The sequence below is a fragment of the Lepisma saccharinum genome, chromosome 4 (assembly GCF_977018435.1).
Source record: "Lepisma saccharinum chromosome 4, izLepSacc3.1, whole genome shotgun sequence".
NCBI classification, from domain to species: domain Eukaryota; kingdom Metazoa; phylum Arthropoda; class Insecta; order Zygentoma; family Lepismatidae; genus Lepisma; species Lepisma saccharinum.
In genome coordinates, this window is record NC_139232.1 from 115474793 (window position 1) to 115500003 (window position 25211).

General features: G+C 42.2%; 1 protein-coding gene across 3 annotated transcripts in view; it reads right to left on the reverse strand.

The window, feature by feature from the left end:
* Positions 1-25211, reverse strand: part of LOC145986818 (uncharacterized) — an 89183-nt gene that overhangs the window by 54423 nt on the left and 9549 nt on the right. The window lies entirely within an intron of this gene.

Sequence of the window (25211 nt, forward strand, 5' to 3'; positions counted from 1 at the left end):
TTCTATGATGCTCTTCTGATATATTATACCGCCTGTTGTTCTATTTGGTATGTATGGCTAGTTTAAAGGAGCTAATTCCTCACATGTAGAGTGACAAATCCCTTTCCATCCACGCCGAAGTCTATTAAAAGAGTTACCAACTGGAACTCTCAAATACATAAAGGCTTTCGGGCAACAACAGAAATGTCGATTTTTAAAAATTATTTTAAAAATCTCTCACATTAGGTGCTAAATGGGGGGGGGGGGTGTATTTTCACATAAAATGTAAAATCAGGTTAGCATATAGTCCCACTTCCATGATTGCAATTCAGTATATCTGAGTGTGAATTTGGTTGAGCTGGTGACGAAATTTTGAGTCCACTTTATGCACAGATAGGCTATTCAGGACTGGTCCTACAGCTTACTTAAGTGGGATCCGAACCACTTTCTGCCTCCAGCCGGGAGCCCTAAATGACAAGGCAATGGCGTTAACACTTCTCCAAGGAGGAAGCCCTCGCGACACTTTGAACTTACCAATTTGAATGGAAGTATCAAACGTGTATCGTGATGGAAAAACTCTCATTTACTTAACACTGCAATTTAAATTCTGAAATCTAATTGCGGATGAATCCGCACAAGTTCCTACAAAATTCGTCATAGAGGAATGACTCCACATCCATGAGTTTTCCAGTCAATGCTGGCTTGTTTCCCCTGGGTTAACTTCCTACATGAAACGAAAGTAACAAGTACGTCAAGGTCCATAAAAACAAATGGTAGAATATAACTCATCTTAATTCTGAACGTAACATACACATTAATTTTACTGTCAACTAGGAAGGCAGCCGAGTCACGTGACCAACAATTTGAGAGCAAGAACGCTGTCCCTAAATCTACAATTGGCGGAATCAATCTGGGCTAATTCCTGTGTTCGCTGGGCTTTGACGACAAGTGAAGAACGTCACTAATAGGCTGAGTTTTCCTCCTTCACTCACAAATAAATAAATACGGAAGTGACGAACTAATGCATGAACCTTTCCTTGTCAGCAGATACAAACCCGTATCAAAGCTCAAGTGGTCCAGTAGCTAGTGTGTCTAACTTCCACGTAAAACCTGGAGTGGGTGATATCGGGTGGGACCCCCGCCCCCCAACTATGTCTTTGCACAAAACGGCTCTTTGGTTGGATAGGTGTGTAAAAGTGGCCGGAGCGTTGTGATGATCGCATCATCTCCACAGGTTGGGAATATGTGGAGCTCTACTTCAACAGTCCCCGATATGATTTCACGGCGTGTTGCATAGCTTTACCTTTTACAAGTCCATACCAAAGTGCCCTTCATACTTGATAGACCAGAATCCCCGCAACACACACACATTTCAGTACGGATGAGTTATTTCAAGGGCGGTTACCTTTTCCTTCATTTGTGTGTGTGCGCCCCCCCCCCCCCCTGTACGAGGCAAAATTTCACAACACATTTTTCCACGTTCTTATCGTGGAGAAAACAAGTGAAAGTTCAGCACGACGTGCGGGAACGTATCGCATATCAGCCGACATATTGGCGAGGTAGTTTATAGAGCTAGTGACACGTAGGGAACTAATCTAATCGCTGGCACATTCTGAAAAGTAGCCGTGCAGGAACTCCACGCTTATTTATCATGCACAGGTCGTAAATTGCAGTGGAACTCAAAATTTGTGGTCACTCCCTCAGTGAAACTTACAAACAGTCCCCCCGGATTCTGAGACTCTCGATCAGGATTCTCAAAATGTCTACTATTGCGAACCACCTAGCGATTCTCCTACTTCCATGCACTTATATCAGGAAAACTATTACGAACCAGGTTCAGTAAAAACCGCCCACCGCAGCACCCACCCATTTGTTTCAAGTACACTTTATGCACAGATAGGCTAATCGAAACCGGACCTACAGTTTAAAGTGGTATCCGAACCACTATGTGCCGCCACCAGGATCATCCAGCGTTCTATTTTATTTTTTACTCAGACAGAACACTCGATTCTATTTTTGTACTACAGTTAAATAAGGATGAAATTGGAGATTTGATTTGTTTCTTGTTATTTAGCATCGCTTTTACGCCATTTTTGGCTAATCGCGACGATAAGAATGAGTGATGCTCAGGCCGGGATTGGATGTTCTTTGCGAGTATCTTTTCCACACAGAATGGACCAACGCGGATCTTAGATGTAAATGATCCATCGAGGCAGATGCTCCACCAGAGGACCTTCGAGACCCTTGGCTATCCCGGGATTACTTAAAATTGGAGGATTTTTCACATGCCACGTCGAGCTCCTCAACGCTGACCTTGCCAGACAAGGTTCAGCCCTGTGCTTCCCTTGCCACTGGAGCGAGAAGTTGGTCGTTTTTCTCCTCTCGACTTCCTCTCGTGGCAGCTGGGCTCGAACGACTTTTCCCACACGCTCGACGCTTCTTGCGTTCCCATCCTGGAGAACGGAGACGGATTCTGCGGTATTTTTAGTCGCTTCTCGCGGTGGATTCACGTTTCGGGGCGACAGACGATACTCACTTGCTCCGAAACCTGTTGTCAAAGACTTTTCCTGAGCAGAAAAAGTACAGTATTCAGGTCACTTTTGAACTTAATCTTACACGGTTGAAGAATGCAGTCAGTCGCGGCGTACAACGTCAGTGACCTTCCCTGGTACAAATTTAGAAATGAAAGTTACTATTTTCAGCTCCAAATTTCTTTCTGCAATTGCAAGTGATGTAGGTACGATTCGTTGGTGCGGAATTAACGTTCTTTTATTCTCTGACTTTTCCAAAGCATTCGATTGCGTTAACTCATACAGCTAAATTATACAACACTGGATTTATTGACGAAGAAGGAGAGCAGTGCCCACCAATAGAAAACAAAAACATATTGTATAGGATTGTGTTCTTGTTTTCATTATTTGGTTTTGATGATGTGGGTTAAATTACTTTTATTCTCAAGAGATGGCGTAGGTGGTCATGTGTCAGCTGTTTGCGTGGGCGCCAAGCAAAGAAAACAGTTAGTGAGTGAGCAGCAACATGGCGCGAATCACGGTAACCACAGCTGGACATTACTAAGAACATACGTCGTCTAAAGTGATTAGAATTGCCTTTCAGTGATACTTCATGTAGTTAGTGCATTACAGGTAGAAAATAGATGTCTCAAAAGAATCAGCGTGTGCATTTGTGTTTGTGTTTTCTTACAAGAATCAACGCAACTCCAACATTTTTATGGTCCTCCAAGCCTTGGATGTCTTACCTCTACCTGACTGTGAACTGTAAACTTTGTGGTGAACGGTGTGTTCTAGTTTTGCATTGACATAGCGTGGTCCAGTTGTGTGGATTCGTGTCTCAAGAACTGAACGTTTCGTGCGGGTGGCAGAAGGGACATTCCGGAATCTCGATACTAAATTTATTGCGTAGCAAGCATATTCAGAAGGCGGGGAAGGAAATCAGCTGATTCTTCGTGCGAGCAGTGCAGCAGTGTTTCCAACCGGCGAGACGATTGTGTGTCCAACATCGGCAGCGCTGAAGTTTGCAGGTAATCAGGCTCATTTTAGTACCATTTCCTTTTCCTTTCTTTACATTACATTACGTTCATTAATTGCATTATTGTGAAACCTTATCAGTTATCCTTTCACCATGACAGAGGCAGAGATTAAACGTTTAAAAGTTGTGCGAGGAAGCTACAAAGGGCAATTGACCCGTATGAAAGCATTCGTCGATGCATTTGACATTAATATACAGAGTGTTCAGGAAATTAAATTGAGATTAAGTCACTTGACAGAGATGTGGGACAAATTCAATGACGTTCAAACCAGTTTGGAACTTCAATCGGAAGCAACCGAAGAGGAAGTTCACAGAATAGAATTTGAAGAAAAGTACTACAGCATTCGGTCTCAAATGGAGACAATAGTGATGCGGCATGATCAAATGAATCAGCCCAGTGTTAGTACTAGTTCTGTTACGTCAGTTCAGTCTCAACTTAGACTTCCAAAGATTTCCATACCATCTTTTGATGGAAATTATGAAAACTGGCTTCCATTCAAGGACAATTTTAAAGTGTTGGTCCATGATAACAATACATTACCAGCAATACAAAAATTTCATTATTTGCGGTCCTCTTTAAAGGGACAAGCCAGTAAGCTCATTTCAAACTTGCAAGTCAGTGAGACAAATTATACAGTAGCATGGAACTTGCTCACTGAAAGATATGATAATAGCAGGCTTATTGCATCACATTACGTTAGTGAACTATTACACATAAAGTCGGTGCGTAAAGAAGATGCAAATGAATTGAGACAGTTTGTAAATACAGCAACCTCAAATCTGAATGCTTTAAAGGCTCTTAAACTTGAGGTGCCTTTGGATGAAGTCATTTTATCACAACATTTTGTATCTCATTTGGATCACAATACTCGTAAGGAATTTGAATTATCACAAGAGCATGATTACTTTCCTACCTTGTCAGAATTATTTGCATTTGTAGAGCGCAGGTGTCAAGCTTTAGAAAACATGAAACCGACACATAGTGACACCAATGCTAAGCAGTTTCAATCACATGATAAACAAGGTAAATTCCTGAAACAAAGCAACATGTATTTAGCAACATCCACTAACATTCAGTGCATGTACTGTTCCGCAAATCATACTTTGTACCAATGTGAGACTTTCTTACAGGCAAGTTATAAACAGAAGCAAGAATTTGTGAAGAAGAAAGGTCTTTGTTTTAATTGTTTATCTTCAAAACATTCATTGAAATTTTGTAAATCTGGAAATTGCAAAATTTGTAATTTGAAACATAATACTCTCTTGCATAGGGATACACCTGAAAGACCAAGATCGTCGAGTGTCAGTAACAATACAAGCAATAGACAACAATTGAATTCCAGGGTTTCTCCTCAAGAAAGCAACAATGGGGCAAGAGATGAAGCACCTCAATCTTCATATTGTACAGTCAAAGAAAGACACACTTCACAAGTTTTATTGTCAACTGCCTTAGTGAAAGTAAAAGGCAACAATGGACAATTTCATGATTGCAGAGTCCTCTTAGACAGTGGGAGTCAGTCAAATTTTGTAACTACATCATTAGTGCAAAAACTACGACTGAAGAAAGAAAACTATGTTGTTCCAGTTCAGGGAATAAACAATTCGTGTCTTGAAACTAAACATTGTGTAGATGTCGTAATCCAGTCTAGAACGTCTAATTATACAACAACAGTGAAGTGTCTTGTGTTACCAAAAATCACAGGCGACTTGCCTACACAGGTAATCGATTGCAGTACTTGGAATCTTCCAAAGGATATTCAGTTTGCTGATCCTTCATTTCATCAGCCAGGCAGCATAGATTTGTTGATTGGATCTGAACTATTTTTCTTGCTACTACGTTCAGATAGAAGAACAAGAATAGGAAATTATCCTGTACTTCAAGATACAGAGTTAGGATACATTTTAGCAGGAGCTATGCCTCAACAATGTGAAGCACCTACAACAGTTACTTCATGTTTTGTACGTACTGAAGATAGCCTTCAATTACAATTACAGAGGTTTTTTGAGTTAGAGGAAGTATTCATAAAGACCAAGAGCAAAGAAGAAATGGATTGTGAAAGGCATTTTCAAGAAACAACCATCAGGCAGAAGGATGGTAGATTTATGGTTAGGCTACCATTCAAACCAAATCATACTGAATTAGGGAATTCGTTTCAACAAGCTGACAAAAGATTTCATCAGTTGGAAAGAAGATTAACAACACAGCCAACACTCAGGCAGAACTATTGTGAATTCATGGACAATTATGAATCATTAGGCCACATGAAGCAAATTAAAACTACTGATGAAGAGAACAAGGAGTCATATTACCTACCGCATCATGCTATTATTAGAGAAAGTACTACAACACCTGTGAGAGTTGTATTTGATGGATCATCGAAAACAGACAGTGGACTATCCATTAACGATGTTCTAATGACAGGGCCTACAGTCCAAGAAGATCTATACTCTATTGTACTGAGGTTCAGAACGCACAAGATAGTTTTTACAGCAGATATAGCACTGATGTTTCGCAACATTAGAGTCCATCCTGAGAACACTAAATATCAAAGAATATTGTGGAGAAAATCACCAAACGAAGAAATACAAACTTATGAATTATTAACTGTAACTTATGGCTTAACCTCATCGCCGTACCAAGCTGTTGCAGCATTACAAATGCTTGCAAGACAGGAAAACGAAAACTTTCCCAATGCATCCAGCATATTATTAAGGGATTTTTATTGTGACAATGTAGCATCCGGAGGTGATAACATTGAAACTATGCTCAACTTACAGTCTGAACTGAATGAACTCTTGAAACGAGGTGGATTTATTTTACGCAAATGGTGCTCCAATTGTGAGGAATTGGTGCAAGCAGTACCAGAAGAACACAGAGAAGTTCATTTACCATTTCAGTTCAATAATGAAGCAGAAATAAACACATTAGGCCTCATCTGGCAACCATCAACAGACAAATTTTTAATTTCGTGCAAAGTAGCGAAAGATGGAGACTTTTGTTCACCATTAACGAACATAACCAAACGACAAGTTGTGTCAATTGTTAGCTCCATATTTGATCCACTGGGACTTATCAGTCCAACTGTCATTTTATACAAGATGTTTTTGCAGAAACTCTGGAGTTGTAAATTGGAGTGGGATGAACAATTAGATTCAGATTTAAGAAACCAATGGACGAATTTGTATCAACAACTACCAGATATAGTTCACATCCAAATAGAGAGATTTGTACTGACAACAGAAAAGACAAATGACATTCAGATACATGGATTCTGCGACGCAGCAGAAGGAGCTTATGGTTGTTGCATTTATATCAGATCAAGAGATGAGTCAGGAAGAATCAATGTTAAATTACTGTGCGCAAAGTCAAGAGTAGCGCCAATCAAAAAAGTTACTTTGCCACGACTAGAATTGTGCGGTGCTCTTCTATTAGCTAAACTAGTTAAGAAAACAACACCAATTTTGAGAATTCCAATTGACAGTACATATTTTTGGACAGATTCAAAAATCGTACTTGGGTGGCTAGCAGCGTCCCCCACTCGATGGAAAACCTTCGTAGGTAACCGTGTTGCACAGATCCAGGAACTTTCTGTTATTAACCAATGGCATCATGTCACATCTAAGTGTAATCCAGCAGATTTGATAACAAGGGGAGTAGAACCAAGAGCCCTCAAGGATTCGGAAATTTGGTGGAATGGACCTACGTGGTTAAAAGAAGATACTTGGCCATTACATGTTATGGAAAATAGCGAACTTGAAGAATGCATAACAGAACAAAGGAAGATTGTTACATCAATGTTTAGCAAGATACATGGAACAGAAGCAGATTTCATGTTGAGATTTTCCACATTACAGAGATTGCTTCGTATAGTAGCAACATGCTATAGATTCATTTACAATGTTAAGAATCCTACTTCGAAGAGAACAGGAAACTTTTCTTATGTTGAATTACGTGCAGTACTAATGAAATGTATTTTAATTGTGCAACGCATTTCATTTCCACAAGAAATTCATGATCTAGAAGAAGGAAAACAAGTATCAAAAAATAGTCCTATCAAGGATCTTCATCCATTTATTGATGACAGACAGCTGTTACGAGTTGGTGGAAGACTCGAAAATTCAGAATTGCCATATGAGAGCAAATATCAATTAATTTTGCCTACCAAACATCATCTGACGCAACTCATAATTGAATCAGAACATCGTCGTTTATTACATGCAGGACCTCAATTGTTGATAAGCTCTTTAAGACAGGAATACTGGATTCCACATATCAGACAAACAGTAAGATCTGTCTTGCATAAATGCTTAATATGTTTTAAGTTGCAAGCCAAGGCGTCACATCAACTCATGGGGCAATTACCAAGCCCAAGAGTCACACCATCACGTCCATTTTTAAATACAGCAGTAGATTATGCTGGTCCTTGTATCATAAGAACAAACAGAAGAAGCAGAATCACTACCAAGGGATATGTAGCTATATTTGTGTGCATGGCTACTAAGGCAGTGCATATTGAAGCAGTTATTTCCTTAACATCAGAGGCATTTATCGCTGCTCTACGCAGATTTGTTTCTAGAAGAGGAAAATGTCAAAACATATACAGTGACAACGGGACTAATTTTGTTGGAGCTAATAGAGAACTGAGAGAGCTCAGTCAACTCTTCAAAGCAGAACAGCTAAAAGGTGGACTTGAAGATTTTGCAATAAAAGATGGAATCAACTGGCACTTCATTCCAGCTAACGCGCCCCACTTTGCAGGATTGTGCGAAGCCGCTGTAAAGTCTATGAAATATCACTTTAAGAGGATAGTGGGAAATGCTACTTTGACATACGAAGAGCTTGCAACATTATTATCGCAAATTGAAGCATGCCTCAATTCCCGACCCCTGACCTCAATATCTGATAATCCCAGTGACACCTTTTACTTAACACCTGGTCACTTTCTTATAGGGTCACCTCTCATGTCCATACCTGAGCCTGATTTAACTAACTTGCCCCAAAACAGTCTTTCTAGATGGCAACACATTCAGCAATTACAACAACATTTTTGGAAAAGATGGTCGAAGGATTATCTCCACGAACTACAACAGCGTCGTAAATGGACGGCTTCAACAGAAAATCTTCAACCAGGCATGGTGGTTCTGGTCAAAGAAGACAACGCACCTCCACTTACATGGAAAATAGCAGTAGTGGAAGAGACGTTTCCTGGTAAAGACGGTGTAGTGCGTGTGGCCAAAATTAGATCAAAAACTGGTTTTACTAAAAGACCAGTGAACAAATTGATTCCCTTACCTAATGACAATTGAATTAGTAAATCTGTTGATTGGAATTTATCCAATCAAGAAGGGGGAATATGTATAGGATTGTGTTCTTGTTTTCATTATTTGGTTTTGATGATGTGGGTTAAATTACTTTTATTCTCAAGAGATGGCGTAGGTGGTCATGTGTCAGCTGTTTGCGTGGGCGCCAAGCAAAGAAAACAGTTAGTGAGTGAGCAGCAACATGGCGCGAATCACGGTAACCACAGCTGGACATTACTAAGAACATACGTCGTCTAAAGTGATTAGAATTGCCTTTCAGTGATACTTCATGTAGTTAGTGCATTACAGGTAGAAAATAGATGTCTCAAAAGAATCAGCGTGTGCATTTGTGTTTGTGTTTTCTTACAAGAATCAACGCAACTCCAACACATATTGTTAACCCTATAAACATATGAACTAAAGTACCGGGGCAAGCATGATGTTATGAAGAATATTTGATAAAATGCTTGCATACTTATCACCAGAAATGTGCTTTACAACATATTTTAGACAAAATATGATAAATATATGTATGAGAATGAAAACTAGCGTTATTGACTTCTAAAATCTATAAGCTAGAAACAGGATAAGACAAAAATATGATAAGTCCCATACCCGAACCCAACTGCCAATATCATGTCCTTGGGCGGTGGGCACAGAATAACTAACTCTCTCACGTAAATTTTTCAAAAATCTGAATTTCTTTTCAACAATATAGCCTCCATACGACACAGAAAAGTTGCTTCACTTTGCGGGTCTGAGGCAGTGAATGAGCGGGAATATAAGTTTGTGCACCACGTCAACGGGACAAATGGACAATGAAATTCGTAGGAGAGAGTACACACACACAGCGTGGAAGCACAGAGACGTGAAGTCTGCTCACAAGGCCACGGCTCTTTTTTGCTCCTCGGCCAACTCTCCCTGGAGCGAGAGGTCTGTTCATAATGAGCATTCCACCTGGGCCTCGCGTGATTCCAGAGGACGAGCAGGTGGCAGGGGGAGGGGGACTTTCCCCTTTGAAGGAATGCCGCCAGCGTCAGTTGGCCAACAGCTCCACTGGCCACTCCGTTGCCTTTTTTCCCTCACTTGCTACAACAACATTCAAAGACAAAGCCTTGTCGTTTCCGCTCTTCGTTCTCAAGAAACTGGGGCACGCCGAAGACAAGAAAGCAGTGTTGCTATATTAAGCAAAAAATGTACGAGTAGCTACTGAATGAAAATTTCGTTTATATAACGCCCGAACAACAATATTTCGTTTATGCTTAGCACATGTGTATCTTTTAACTGAATAAACCAACCATATAGGTTCTAATCTGTTAATAATAAAAACTCACAGAACCGAATGCACTCTCGCAAGAAATACGAAAATCAGACTGAAAAGATATAGTTAAGAAAAAATTAAAAAGCTTTAGGGAATGATGCTACATACTTTTATTCTTGGTTTCAGTTTACTACTGGATAATTAAAACACATGGTTAACAACAATAAAAAAACACTACATTTGTCAAGGTCTGGTGTGTGTGTGTCTATGAATTGCTATTTTTAATGTGGTTTGTCTATTGTGAAGGGCCAATGTATGTTCATTGTTTGCTTAATTTTGTTTCCAAGTCCACTTTTTCAACAGAAAAGCTAACCACGACTGGACCTACAGATTAAAGTGGGATCCGAACCACTAAGCGCCTTCATTGTTTCTGTGTGTATATGTGAGTTACGTATATATTTGTTATATTATGAATTATATTATGATCTAATGTGTAGATATACAAATGTCATTATAGAAATTTCGGAGAAAAATCGAAAGACAAATGTTATGGTTGAGTTTAAGACAAGACATGAGCCTTAATCTTCGCCATGTAAAACAAGGGGTAAGTAAATACAGGTATATTAATTTGTTCATTGTAGCCCCTGAATACCAGGGGCGTAGACAATTTTTTTTTCGACTGGAGCCCAATATTCGATAAAAAGGAACAAGGTTGGAATAACTTGCAGTATATCTTAACTATGTATATCAATTATGACTTTGTATTCATAACATACCACTCGCATGTTTTGGCAACAAAAAAATCAGGGCGTTAATTGCAGGTGATTTCGGAGGAAATTACGTACTCAGAGATGGAAACATTGCATACGAGTCCGGTTTGGCTGCTGAACCAACAGAAACGAGGAGGACAAAAACCACCTGAAGGCGGGAAAGAGAACCTGTAAACATGATCTCTGTCATCCCACGACGTTGCGAGGCGTGCAGTCTCATGTCTCCGGCCCCGCTACATGACGTTTCCTCGACACAGCTTTCTTGCACTTCTCCCGCTGTACGTCACTAGAAGAATGGGGTGATGGGAACTATTTCTCGTTAAACCCACGCCTTTATCAGGTGCTTTTGGATAACACATCTCCAAATGCGGAAACTTGGGCGGCCACTAAGCAGGCGAAATGAATAGTTATTTTTCTGCACGTTTCAACAGTAATGACAACCTTCATATATACACTTGTTAGAGGAAAATGTTTTGCGTGCCGTAATTTTCTCAAGTACAAGAATTGAATTTTCTTGCCTCTACGTTTTCCTTTTTAAAGTTAAATGAAGTTTATTGTATCTGATGAAATTTGGTGTAAATTGCCATGGTCACGTCAGTAAAGAATGAAGAACACTCAGAAGCAGTTGTTGCATGTAAGACGTTCTAAGAGTTGTACTCATATAGAATACCGTAATGGTAACTGTAACAGCTATTTTATAACACACACACACAACGAGAGCCACGGTGGTCCAGTGAGAAGTGTGTATGGCCACAACGCGGGTGACCTCAAGTGATTTGAAGTGAGAAGCAATATTCCTTATGAAGCGGTTCCCTGGGAACCAATCTTACGGGGATTAAGGCGGCCTGAGTACCGAAAATCACCGACATTGTGAATCTGTGGTGACCCTACCACGAGATCACCCCATACACCTTCACGCCATGATGCATTGTGCAGGGGTTAGCTCTACTTCATGTACATCCGCAGGGCCATTGCATTGGAATGCTTTGAAAGAAGCTGGTGGACTCCCACTGGACATTATGCAAATACCACACAGCAAGTGAGTATCTACTTTCAATGCCAATGATTTGAAATAGCCTGTTCTTCCCCCACCCGCCATTACCAGTAATAACCAGGCATGGGCGTAACTTGGGACCTAATTTTCAGGGGGAAGAATCAAACGGCCTAACTTTGAGTGGGCAGAATTAAACTGGGACCAATTTTCAGGGGGAAGAATCAAACGGCCTAACTTTGAGGGGGCAGAATTAAACTTGGCCTAACTTTGAGGGGGCAGAATTAAACTGGGCCCAATTTTCAGGGGGAAGAATTAATCAAACGGCATAACTTTGAGGGGGCAGAATCAAACTGGGCCTAATTTAGAGGGGGCAGAATTAAACTTGGCCTAACTTTGAGGGGGCAGAATTAAACTGGGCCCAATTTTCAGGGGGAAGAATCAAACGACCTAACTTTGAGGGGGCAGAATTAAACTGGCCCAATTTTCAGGGGGAAGAATCAAACGGCCTAACTTTGAGGGGGCAGAATCAAACTTGGCCTAATTTAGAGGGGGCAGAATTAAACTTGGCCGAACTTTGAGGGGGCAGAATTAAACTGGGACCAATTTTCAGGGGGAAGAATCAAACGGCCTAACTTTGAGGGGGCAGAATAAAACTGGGCCTAATTTAGAGGGGGCAGAATTAAACTTGGCCTAACTTTGAGGGGGCAGAATTAAACTGGGCCCAATTTTCAGGGGGAAGAATCAATCGACCTAACTTTAAGGCGGCAGAATTAAACTGGGCCCAATTTTCAGGGGGAAGAATCAAACGGCTTAACTTTGAGGGGGCAGAATCAAACTGGGTCTAATTTAGAGGGGGCAGAATTAAACTTGGCCTAACTTTGAGGGGGCAGAATTAAACTGGGACCAATTTTCAGGGGGAAGAATTAATCAAACGGCATAACTTTGAGGGGGCAGAATCAAACTGGGCCTAATTTAGAGGGGGCAGAATTAAACTTGGCCTAACTTTGAGGGGGCAGAATTAAACTTGGCCTAACTTTGAGGAGGCAGAATTAAACTGGGCCCAATTTTCAGGGGGAAGAATCAAACGACCTAACTTTGAGGGGGCAGAATTAAACTGGGCCCAATTTTCAGGGGGAAGAATCAAACGGCCTAACTTTGAGGGGGCAGAATCAAACTTGGCCTAATTTAGAGGGGGCAGAATTAAACTTGGCCGAACTTTGAGGGGGCAGAATTAAACTGGGACCAATTTTCAGGGGGAAGAATCAAACGGCCTAACTTTGAGGGGGCAGAATTAGACTTAGCCTAACTTTGAGGGGGCAGAATTAAACTTGGCCTAACTTTGAGGGGGCAGAATTAAACTTGGCCTAACTTTGAGGGGGCAGAATTAAACTGGGCCCAATTTTCAGGGGGAAGAATTAATCAAACGGCATAACTTTGAGGGGGCAGAATCAAACTGGGCCTAATTTAGAGGGGGCAGAATTAAACTGGGCCCAATTTTCAGGGGGAAGAATCAAACGGCATAACTTTGAGGGGGCAGAATCAAACTGGGCCTAATTTAGAGGGGGCAGAATTAAACTTGGCCTAACTTTGAGGGGGCAGAATTAAACTGGGCCCAATTTTCAGGGGGAAGAATTAATCAAACGGCATAACTTTGAGGGGGCAGAATCAAACTGGGCCTAATTTAGAGGGGGCAGAATTAAACTTGGCCTAACTTTGAGGGAGCGAAATTAAACTGGGCCCAATTTTCAGGGGGAAGAATCAAACGACCTAACTTTGAGGGGGCAGAATTAAACTGGGCCCAATTTTCAGGGGGAAGAATCAAACGGCCTAACTTTGAGAGGGCAGAATCAAACTGGCCCTAATTTAGAGGGGGCAGAATTAAACTTGGCCTAACTTTGAGGGGGCAGAATTAAACTGGGCCCAATTTTCAGGGGGAAGAATCAAACGACCTAACTTTGAGGGGGCAGAATTAAACTGGGCCCAATTTTCAGGGGGAAGAATCAAACGGCCTAACTTTGAGAGGGCAGAATCAAACTGGGCCTAATTTAGAGGGGGCAGAATTAAACTTGGCCTAACTTTGAGGGGGCAGAATTAAACTGGGCCCAATTTTCAGGGGGAAGAATCAAACGACCTAACTTTGAGGGGGCAGAATTAAACTGGGCCCAATTTTCAGGGGGAAGAATCAAACGGCCTAACTTTGAGGGGGCAGAATCAAACTGGGCCTAATTTAGAGGGGGCAGAATTAAACTTGGCCTAACTTTGAGGGGGCAGAATTAAACTGGGCCCAATTTTCAGGGGGCAGAATTAAACTGGGCCCAATTTTCAGGGGGAAGATTCAAACGACCTAACTTTGAGGGGGCAGAATTAAACTGGGCCCAATTTTCAGGGGGAAGAATCAAACGGCCTAACTTTGAGGGGGCAGAATCAAACTGGGCCTAATTTAGAGGGGGCAGAATTAAACTGGGCCCAATTTTCAGGGGGAAGAATCAAACGGCATAACTTTGAGGGGGCAGAATTAAACTGGGCCTAATTTAGAGGGGGCAGAATTAAACTTGGCCTAACTTTGAGCGGGCAGAATTAAACTGGGCCCAATTTTCAGGGGGAAGAATTAATCAAACGGCATAACTTTGAGGGGGCAGAATCAAACTGGGCTTAATTTAGAGGGGGCAGAATTAAACTTGGCCTAACTTTGAGGGGGCAGAATTAAACTGGGCCCAATTTTCAGGGGGAAGAATTAATCAAAGGGCATAACTTTGAGGGGGCAGAATTAAACTGGGTCCAATTTTCAGGGGGAAGAATCAAACGACCTAACTTTGAGGGGGCAGAATTAAACTGGGCCCAATTTTCAGGGGGAAGAATCAAACGACCTAACTTTGAGGGGGCAGAATTAAACTGGGCCCAATTTTCAGGGGGAAGAATCAAACGGCCTAACTTTGAGGGGGCAGAATAAAACTGGGCCTAATTTTGAGGGGGCAGAATTAAACTGGGCCCAATTTTCAGGGGGGAAGAATCAAACGGCCTAACTTTGAGTGGGCAGAATTAAACTGGGCCCAATTTTCAGGGGGAAGAATCAAACGGCCTAACTTTGAGGGGGCAGAATCAAACTGGGCCTAATTTTGAGGGGGCAGAATTAAACTGGGCCCAATTTTCAGGGGGGAAGAATCAAACGGCCTAACTTTGAGTGGGCAGAATTAAACTGGGCCTAATTTTCAGGAGTGCAGAATCACACGGCATAATTTTGAGGGGGCAGAGTTAAACTTGGCCTAACTTTGAGGGGCAGAATTTGGTTTATGTTACTTCGCTTTTCTGCCACTTTCGGCTAATCGCGAAGATAAGTGATATGATGAAATTGACGAAGGGACAGCCAGGAAGAATATTAATCCCCAGGCCCAGATTCGAACCCGAGACTACTGGAGCCGAAGCTGTAATGTGCGTTTACATGAAACCGTAACAACGACAATTCTATCCTGACTACAATGAGCTCACGAGACAAGCTATGGCAAAAAGGAAAATGAAGTTTACTCCGGCGATGAGGAGAGTGCAGTTGCGTTCAAGGCCCGTCCGCTCTTACGAAATGGAGCTTGGATTAAAGTTAATGGAGATTCCACGAAAGTAAACACAGTCCACCTGTGGTGTTGTCATCAGAGAGCGGGACGGTATCAATTGCACACGCAGGAAGCCGCTTGTCACATAGGACTTCCCGTTACCGTGCGCGCGTCACTCGGTCCACTTCTGAAGAGGCATTGCGACAGCGGCGGGAGTTTTACCTTTCTCAGGTGAATTGCTTCCAAATATAGCCACTACACTCTCGAGGATGGGTCCGAAGGAGACGCCGCGTCACGCAACCTTGCAACGGGGATTCTCACTCGAGGGAAGGTTCCCGGCGGCGGAGAGAGGACAAAAAGAAATGTGATGGCAAATCACGGTATTTTCACGGGAGAGTTCATTGGCCCTCTTGTCTCTCGAGATGCTGCAGACACGAACCACCATTCAGTGGAGAACTTTCACTGCGAACACAATGAGAGCGACAACCTTGACACCTAATGTCTCCTATACACAGCAAATGAACCAGATGCATCCTTACACGACTCACCAAACATATCTCTTTATTATTCATTACAATGATCTCAATGGTGTGTATACAACACCAAATAAGCACAACGTATCCCACAATTTTCTCAAATTCAATTAAAATTCTGTTTCAAAACTCCTAAAATATCTAACTTCGCCTAACTAAATGTAACATAGTCCATTCTCAACAGATGAAATTGAACCTAATTCAAACTAACAAGCCAAACCGACCTCGCACATTTAGTTTCATTTGATTTTTATTTATCGTCGCTTTTCTGCAACTTCTGGCTAATAGCGACGGTGAGGACGAGTGATTACATGATGACGCTCACGAAGAACACCCATGCCCAATTTGGGATTCGAATCCGGGACCCTTGGCGCCATGGTGCGCTATTACTTTCATGTCCTGTTATTTTAGAGTTTGGTCCATGGGTGTCCCGTTCCTTTGGTGTAGCTGTCTTTTCCTGTTCCGTTCTTTTGGTGATCCATTCTTCTCGTGTCCGCGGTACATGCGTGTCCCGGTCTTTTGGTATCTCGGTTGTTTTGTTTCAATTTCCGGCAATTATCGTTGTCTCAAAATTGGTGACTTGTTCTCCATAGCTGTCCCGCCCTTATAGGAGTTATTCAAGTTAATTTATACACAGACAGACCAATCGCGAACGAGGAATGTCTAGTAAGCGCGAGTCATCAGCTCGCGTTGATCGAGTCCCTGCCCTCTGGACCTACAGTTTAAAGTGGGGTCCGAACCACTATGTGCCTCCAACGGGTAACGAACCCTGGCAACAAGGCGACGACGTTACCACTACGACATCGGGGTACGGGGTGGGGATTTCACAGGAGTCTGGTCTCATAACCGGAGTTCACGGCAGGTCGCCTGAGAAAGGAACCGCCCAGACCACTTGGAAGTTGTGCTCGATATAAGCAGACAAAGAACCAGGGCCTCTCACTTTCAAAGGAGAAAGTGCAAGAGTTCATCTCCCTCAGCCTCCTGCCGCCTGCATAACACTTCTCAAGAATCTGCACGAGTTTCAACAACACTCACCACAGGTTACAGACGCTTTTGTGAGGACAAAAAAGGCAGCACAACATACATTCTGCATAACTACATATTTATGGGCACTTCCTCCGAGTCAGGAAATGATCCAGCTGTCCTCTTAGACAAATCATGTCAGCCGACAGCCACGATGTTTTGTAGATCGACAGTCCTTTACAATACACACCAGTGCTCGAAGGGGAAATTCCTAGCTGGGGGATGCTCATGTAAACTATCCTCGGTGGGGGATGCTTTATGAAAATTTTCGTAACTGGGGGGATAGCATTCCCAGGACCACCGCTTCGAGTACTGATCCACACATCACTTTACAAATTTATTCATATTTGAGAATACTAAAGTTGCGAATTGCATTGATCAGGTTTGCCGAAGCGAGAACACAAGAGAGATAAGTACAGGTATAGAACAAATGGTGACGAAATTGTGTGTTCACGTGTTTCGAAACACCGACCTTCTGAATACCAATACAAACAAGTTCATTAGTCTCTATTCCCGTCTCACCCGCCTTGAAAACGTCAGTAGTACTGAAACATGTAGTTTTGTATTTTTGTTAGCAGAATATATTCATATTACAGTGGCATTCAATAGAAACTGGAATAATATCCACTATATCTCTACTTTTATTTCTAGCTATTTTAATATAAACCGATCTCAGAGATGAATGAAAAAGGAGTGATGTGAAAAAGTAGTCACATAGTGGACTTTAAGGGGGGCGCGGCGCCCTTCGGAAAATTAAAGCATGACATTAAGAAATACTGGTTCAACTAAAATTACAGCTACTCCCTGTACAAGGCATATGAAAACTGGGAGGTAGGGTCATACGGAGTCACAATCTGTCACTCGTGATGTGATCAGCACCACGCTCCAGCCGCCTTCGCCCACATAGGTACCAGTTTATTTAAGGCTGGGTAAAAACCAGAGCCACTTCATTCAGGGAAAATTGTAATCAGATCCCCTACCCCAGGAATCGAATTCGGGTCTCCCGCGTGGCAGTCAAACGCCCTACCAACTGGACCAGCGCGGCTCAAACAAGTGCCGCTGTAGAAGGAATTTATTTTAAAGATGCTTACGACTGGGGGAAATAAGCATGAAGTGTGTGACAGAAGTATTTACATGCTTCGCGGAGTGTTGCTTGTCGTCTGGAGAAAAGATTGCGAGATAACGCAGACGGCGGAAAAAAGCTCTGGAATTTCTTTCAGCGGGATATTCGTTCGCGTCCGACCTTGCACACGACGGACAGAAATGCATTCAAATTTGAGCAAGTTAATGGCGGAATGTGGCGGAAAGAAGGATACAAGGAAAACTTGAAGGTCAAAGAAAAGGGTTTTGTTCCTCTCTTATCGCAACCATAAAGCAAATAACAGCCTCGCTTCAAGAGAATCTTTATGGGATTTTCAAATGAAATCTCGCACTTTTTATGACCACACTGTTGATTTTAGTATTGTCGCCGAGTAAAACGTGTCCCTCTTCTACGTCTCTACTGCAGCGCCAACACCTGAAACGTCGGAAAATATGCGAACTATCGGCATCCCCTCCACTTTATTTCACTCCGTTGTTTACCCCCGGTGCTGTTAGGACAACGGCTTTGCCATCCCAAACTTACACAATCGACGCTAGCGCCACCGAGCTTCAGATACGGTGGTGCAGTACCTCACGATTGTCTCATCAATTCATCATCCATTTCACCAAGAGTTCCAACCAAGATATAGAAAAAGCGACGTGAAATTACCAAACATCTACGTGCATACAAACATGACTGGAAACTGAGGCTTACGAGGCTCTGGCGCCTGAAACCAAAGCCGTGATACTCCTTTCTGGCGTTTGTGTTCTGTCGACACGTGTTTGTGATTGTCTCTTCATCATCGTCGCGATTAGCCAAAAGAGGCACTAAAGTTACGTAAAACAATCAAATATACAAAGTTTATGTGCGGCAAAATAGGAGATGCAACTGATTTCATAACAGTGCTCGAAGCGGAAATTCCTAGCTGGACGGAGGGATGCTTGTACGGATAAAATGGAGACAATGAAGTAGGTGGAGAAATATTTATGCAAATTATCCTAGCTAAGGGATGCTTTACGAAATTCTCTTACCTGCGAATGGTATTTGACGGAAAATGTTGCTGTCATGACCAGCAACGAAGAACTTCCGAGTTATTTGCTCTAGAGAACTGTTGGTTTCGGGACACGATAACCACGCCACGGAGACCTGGTTGATAAGTCCAATTCATGCTCAGAGAGGCTAATGGTGACTAGACATACAGTTGAAAGGTGGACACGAATCACTAGGACATGCGCCTCCACCAAGGAACGAAAAACGGAATCTCTGGATCACCAGGCGAAAACGCTATCGGAGAGACACGTGGTCGTGTGTGAAGTCATCATCCGACAATTACCGCACACACACAGCAAAAGCAGATTTAGAGGTTGTGAAATAGACCAGGCCTCGCTGTTACTGCAGGATGTGGCACGGAGGGATTTCAGGGCGACGGTCTGCGCCACATCCTCTCGATGCAGTCACCGTCTTCCTCACATGGACACGAGTTGCATTATATCTCCACTTGCGTCGTGGTGGTCGCCAATAATGTGACGCCTACATATAATTCACATGCACAAGGAATACAAACTAACAGATGAGCAGCGACTGATTTAATCCTTCATGCTCACCTTTAAACCACAAAATGATATGACGTTTCGTTCACGATTTAAAATATACATTCTCCAGTACGGTTATTTCTTAATCTAAATTCTTCACGTTTTAATTACGAAAGCATTTAATTTTTACGAAACACTACTTCGTGCATAAAAGTTAACAGAAGAAATATTATTGTGCCACGTGTAGACTGCAATTTGTTTTCGAAATGAACCACCATATGAAGATTCCGCGTCTATGTTGTATGATATCAGACCAGCCACTTAAGGTATCTTCCTGCTATGAAGATTTCAGCTAAAATCTCTAACTTTACCGCAATGGTCAAGAAATTCGTTACTCCTTTGCCCTCCTAAATCACGCACTATTTTAATAAGTATTTTATTGCCGGAATTGCAGGTCAAGTAAGGCCCTGAAGTTGCTACGAGGCTCTCTCAATGTGCACAAATGTAGTCGACAAAGGTTTGACGATATTAGCAGACATTGGAGCGCTAGTACCACAGGGAAATTTGTTTATTTTTGTTCGCCATCTTGAAACGCGTTGACCGATTTAGCCAGCCAGTCCCGGAAGGCATCTTGCAGCTGTAAAATTTTGGTCTGAAAAGCTGTAAATTTTCGGCAGTTACTGTGTTCACAAAATTGGTGATTTGTTAGGCTTCTCCGACACTTGTAAAAGTTTGTTCTAAGGGTATTTTATGCGCAGATCGGCCAATCGGGACTGCATCTACAGTTTAAAGTGGGACCCGAAAAACTATGGCAATGTATTCTCAACCAATGTCCTTGCATGTTGCGGGTCTGGTGTTCAGCAAGCCTCCAATAAATGGGTACATTGGGAGCGACCTGGGGAGAATAAAGACGGCCGGAGTGTGGCGCTGATTACACCACCTCTACAAAATGGCGGTGATTCTGAATGTGTGAGGTCCCTTGTTCAACATCTGTGTAGCTTTACCTATTGTTGCCGACTTATTTGAGAGGTACAGTCAGCGGCAATAAATGGCACACCTAGATCCTGACTGCAAGGAGTTGTGGGTGTTGCCTAACTCTACGGCGGTGGCAGAAGTTCCAATTGGAAATTTACTATTCAAATTCACTCATCGCCGTAAAGTTAGGCAACCCGCCTAACGCCATGCAGTGAAGAGAGTATTTCAGGGTCTAGGTGTCCATTTTTATTGCCGGTGAGTGTACATTGGCATCATGGTTCTTCGTGTATACCGACCGTGGATGAAACCGGGGAATCACCGACGATGCACACAACGTGGCACAGCGCCAACTACTCGCTTCTTATGGAGCCTTAAGCAGCACGGGAAAGGGAAACGGGGGATCTAATCACGTGCAATTTCTTCTCGGGATAAGGGAAATTTCTCTCTGTCGCAGCTTCCAAGAATGGATCTCCAACAAGAGCCTCAGAGGCGTGACGTCACCAACAGACTTAAAGATTTGATTGCCTGACGGCCTAGTTCAGCTGGCGATTAATCTATAGAAACTGACGCAACGCAACGAAATCGCCCCTTGCACTCGAGCAGTGGATCTGCAAATAATGGGGCAACTACAGTAGAACCTTGCTAATACGAACTACTTTGGAGAACAACAGCAACTGTAGCAGTCCACTGTAGACAGTAGCAGCCCGGAGAAATTTACTTAACCTTGAAGTGGTGCACAAGTACAGTTCGGTAAATTGTCTGGCTAGTTTCATTAATATTTCTCTTGTACCCAGCGAGCTTTTAAGGAATGGAGCAGAGGTTATCTTGTCTGGTGTAAAACAAGGAGAATAAATTGATTGGCGTATTGTAAACAATGAGAATAAACATGATGATGGAGAAAGAGCTTGGCAACACTTATGCTTTCCACAGACAAACCTCTGTGGCGGAGCGGTTAGCACAGCGCTAGAACGCCAGAGGTCCTGAGTTCAAATCCCAGTCTGGGCATGGGTGTTCGTTCTTTCAGAGTCCCTTCATCAATTTAATCACATCACCCATCCTCATCTTCGCGATTGCCGATCTCCATGGCGGAGTGGTTAGCACAGCGCGCTACGACGCCAGGAGTCCCGGGTTCTATTCCCGGCATGGGTGTTCCTTGTGAGTATCCCTTCATCAATTTCATATCATCACTCATCGTCGCGATCAGCCAAAAGTGGCAGAAAATCGACGCTAAAAATACATAAATCAAATCAAATCAAAATCATCTTCGCATAGTAGCCTAAACGTAGCAGAAAAGCGAAATAAAATAAATCAATAAATTATTTTAGAATACCAGGTCAAGCTTATGCAAAAGTCCCTCATCATTATTTTCATGCATATTAGTAGTAGTGTTACACATAAATTTTCGCAGCCACTGTCAACCCAAACAGCATATTTACAATCTAATGCTTATCATTACGTAACTTGTGCGGAAATAAATCAACATATTACACAACAGTAAATAAACATTTTTTCCTATTTAATTTCGGGCTTGGAAAAATCCTTCGGGGAGGGGGGGGGGTCATAACACCCTCCTGTAAATACGCCCTTGCTCTTTTCCTCCCTTCTGTGCTCTTTCTTCTTACTATCACTCTCTCCTCTTACACGTGAACACAAACATACGTGAGCGGGTAAAACAGATATCCTTCAATATCAGTTATTACGAAAGAAAAAAAAATCCTGTGACCTTCATGCAAAAGGCTATGCCTGGCATTTCAAGACGAACTTAGATAAACAGCTGCGCTCGGAGTGCATCGACGTGCCCTAGTATATCTTCAACAACAAACAGCTCACATTCAGCTATTTTCCTTCGGATGCATCTGGCATGAACTTCCAGAGGATTGTCGACGCAATCGCATTTCATTCCGAGCTTGAGCAACAAGAATAGTATGTACGGAATGCAAAAAGTGCCAGAAATTTACTAAACCTTGATATATGGTGGCGAAACATATGTCCAAAAGGAAACTTATCGCTCACATAGGAAAGACTGTACAGTCAGCTCTGGATGTAGCGAACATTCATTGGTTCAATTTTAAATTACAGGCCCTTCGGCGGATAGGCTATTTTGCCCGTCAGACAATATCAGGATAAGCCCCTTAATTAAAACAAAATTGAGGACAAGCACCTAACGAGAAGAAAATTTATTGTTTTAAAACTAATTCATTTATTCACTACTAAATATGAACTAAAACTATACTGTCTGCGAGCACAAAAGGGGCACACAGGACAACACACAGAGTCCTATGTGACGATTATACTGGTCACGTTCAGGCGCCAAAGCCACGTTAGCCTGCAAGAAGCAGTAACAGGGGCGTATTACGTGGAAGTGAGGTTGACTGTTGGGTCACTCCTTACACAACGTAGTGAACATAAGGACTTCAGTGAACAACCTACATCGCCTATACAGACCCAAATACATTACAACTTTCGTTTATAATGGACACTCAACTTAGGTTTTAGTGAACCTAAACAAGTATACGGTCCCTGAAGAATTATGACGTTAGCATTTAAAGTACAGTACAATCCTTGAAATCAAACCTTAAACTGAAAACTTGAGGAAACTACTTTCCTGCCTGTTTTAAGCAGCATGCAGAGCGACTGAATGCAACGGGGAAAGACCTGAGCGAGAGGATGGTGTCGTTACCCCCAACTGAATCAGGAGTGTTCTAAAAACTGACTGTAGGCCACCCCATCTCTTTTCGCACATATTGCGATTTGCCCAAAGTGGCAGGAAAGCGAAGTAAAAGAAACCAAATCGAGTACACGGAAAAGTTCATCTCACCTACTCTGCTAGATTTGTGTGCCGGCACCCGTGGCGGAGTGGTTAGCACATCGCGCTACGACGCCAGGGATCCTGGGTTCGAATCCCGCCCTGGCCATGGATGTTTGTTGATTGATTTGTCGTTGTAAGTCCACTTTATGCACAGAAAGGCTAATCGGGACTGGACCTACAGTTCTAAAGTGGGATCCCATGGATGTTTCTGAGTGTCCGTTCATCAATTTCATGTCATCACTCATCCGCATCTTCGCAAAGTAGCCAAAAGTGGGACAAAAAGCGAAGCAAAATAAAGCTAATCAATCAATCAGCTAGATTTGTAGATGGGCATATCATAACCTCTACGTACAGTTAAGAGTCGAGTAATCGGCGGTCATTTAAGCGGAGGGGCTTTGATTTAATACTCCGGTTATACCCGAGCGCTTTACTGCTTTCATTTGAAAATCTCCTATTTTCAGCGAGGGGGTGCAGGGGTGGCTGAACCAGTTTAGTTTCGTTTCCACTGTTTACAAAACGCCTATCTGAGCAGAACGTGAACTTAATAAAAAGTATATGCATAGTATTAAAATAACCCCTACGTCACCGTAGTACATGCAGGCCCGCAGATCAGGGGGGCTTTGTAAACCAAGTCCAGTTTTCGAAAGTTTAACAGTAGTAAATGAAGGTAAATTGTGAGGGAGGCATTATGATTGATTGAATTGTTGTTTTAAGTCCAGTACACACAGTAAGGTTAATCGGGACTGGACCTACAGTTTAAAGTGGGATCCGAACCACTGTGCCATGTGCCTCCGGGGGGGGGAGGCATTATGTTATAAAACATAACATTTAGAAATATCATGCAATGACTACAGTTTTTTCTATGTCTTCTAAAACATGTATTGAAGTGTTAATTGACTGCTACCGATACCATCCCTTAATACACACTCCATACTATTTTTGACGATACAGAACCTTGGTACCGTCTTGGCTTGCTTATGGTTATATTTATATTTATATTTTGTTTATTTTATTTTATCTTATTTCGTGTGTTCTTTATAACACTAGGGTACTGTTTTACTGTTGTGTCTTTCCGGCTTAAAATGGCTTCTGCTCTACTGGAAATTGCAATAAATAAATAAATAAAAATGTACAATATTCACTTCAATCATAGTGCCTACCGTACCCCGGCCGAAGCAATTACACTCCTCTTTGATCCGAAAACTTTGGATCTGTTGTCATTTGACGCAGCTGAGGAAGGAATGTGGATGATGACGTTCAAGTCACAGATATTTGTTAAACGAGAGGCTGCAACATCAGTAGGAAAGTTACAGATAAAGAAGCTCTCTTATGAAAGAGCCGCTACTTCGACTTCTGCTCAGAAACAAGATGAACAAATCTAATACCTGCTGTTCATGTTCTGTGAATTTATCCCTTGCGAACAAAATAATATATGCTGTCTACATTTTCACTCTTCACCTCAAAGAAATTAGAATACAAAATAGTTTTACCTCATGTCAAGGGGCTGGTGACAGTGCCAGATGGAGCTAGAGGTCCTGCCGGGGGGGCTGAGTACCCCTGACCCCTACCTGGCTACGGGCCCGAGTACATGAAACATATGGCAAGTTGATGTGCTATCGGTGGGATTCGTAGCCAATACATACATTAAATATATACATATGTAGAATTAATAACAAGTGCCAAAAATAATAATGATAATATTAAAGAGAAAAATAACAAAGTAACCAAGAGAAGTAAAACATTTTCTTTGTGGTCCATTCACTAGTTTTGTAGCTTGAGGTTTCTTTTAAACGTGGTGTGGCTATTGATAGATTTCAGCGATTCCATATGGAATAAATTACGCACAGAATGACGAAAAGTAC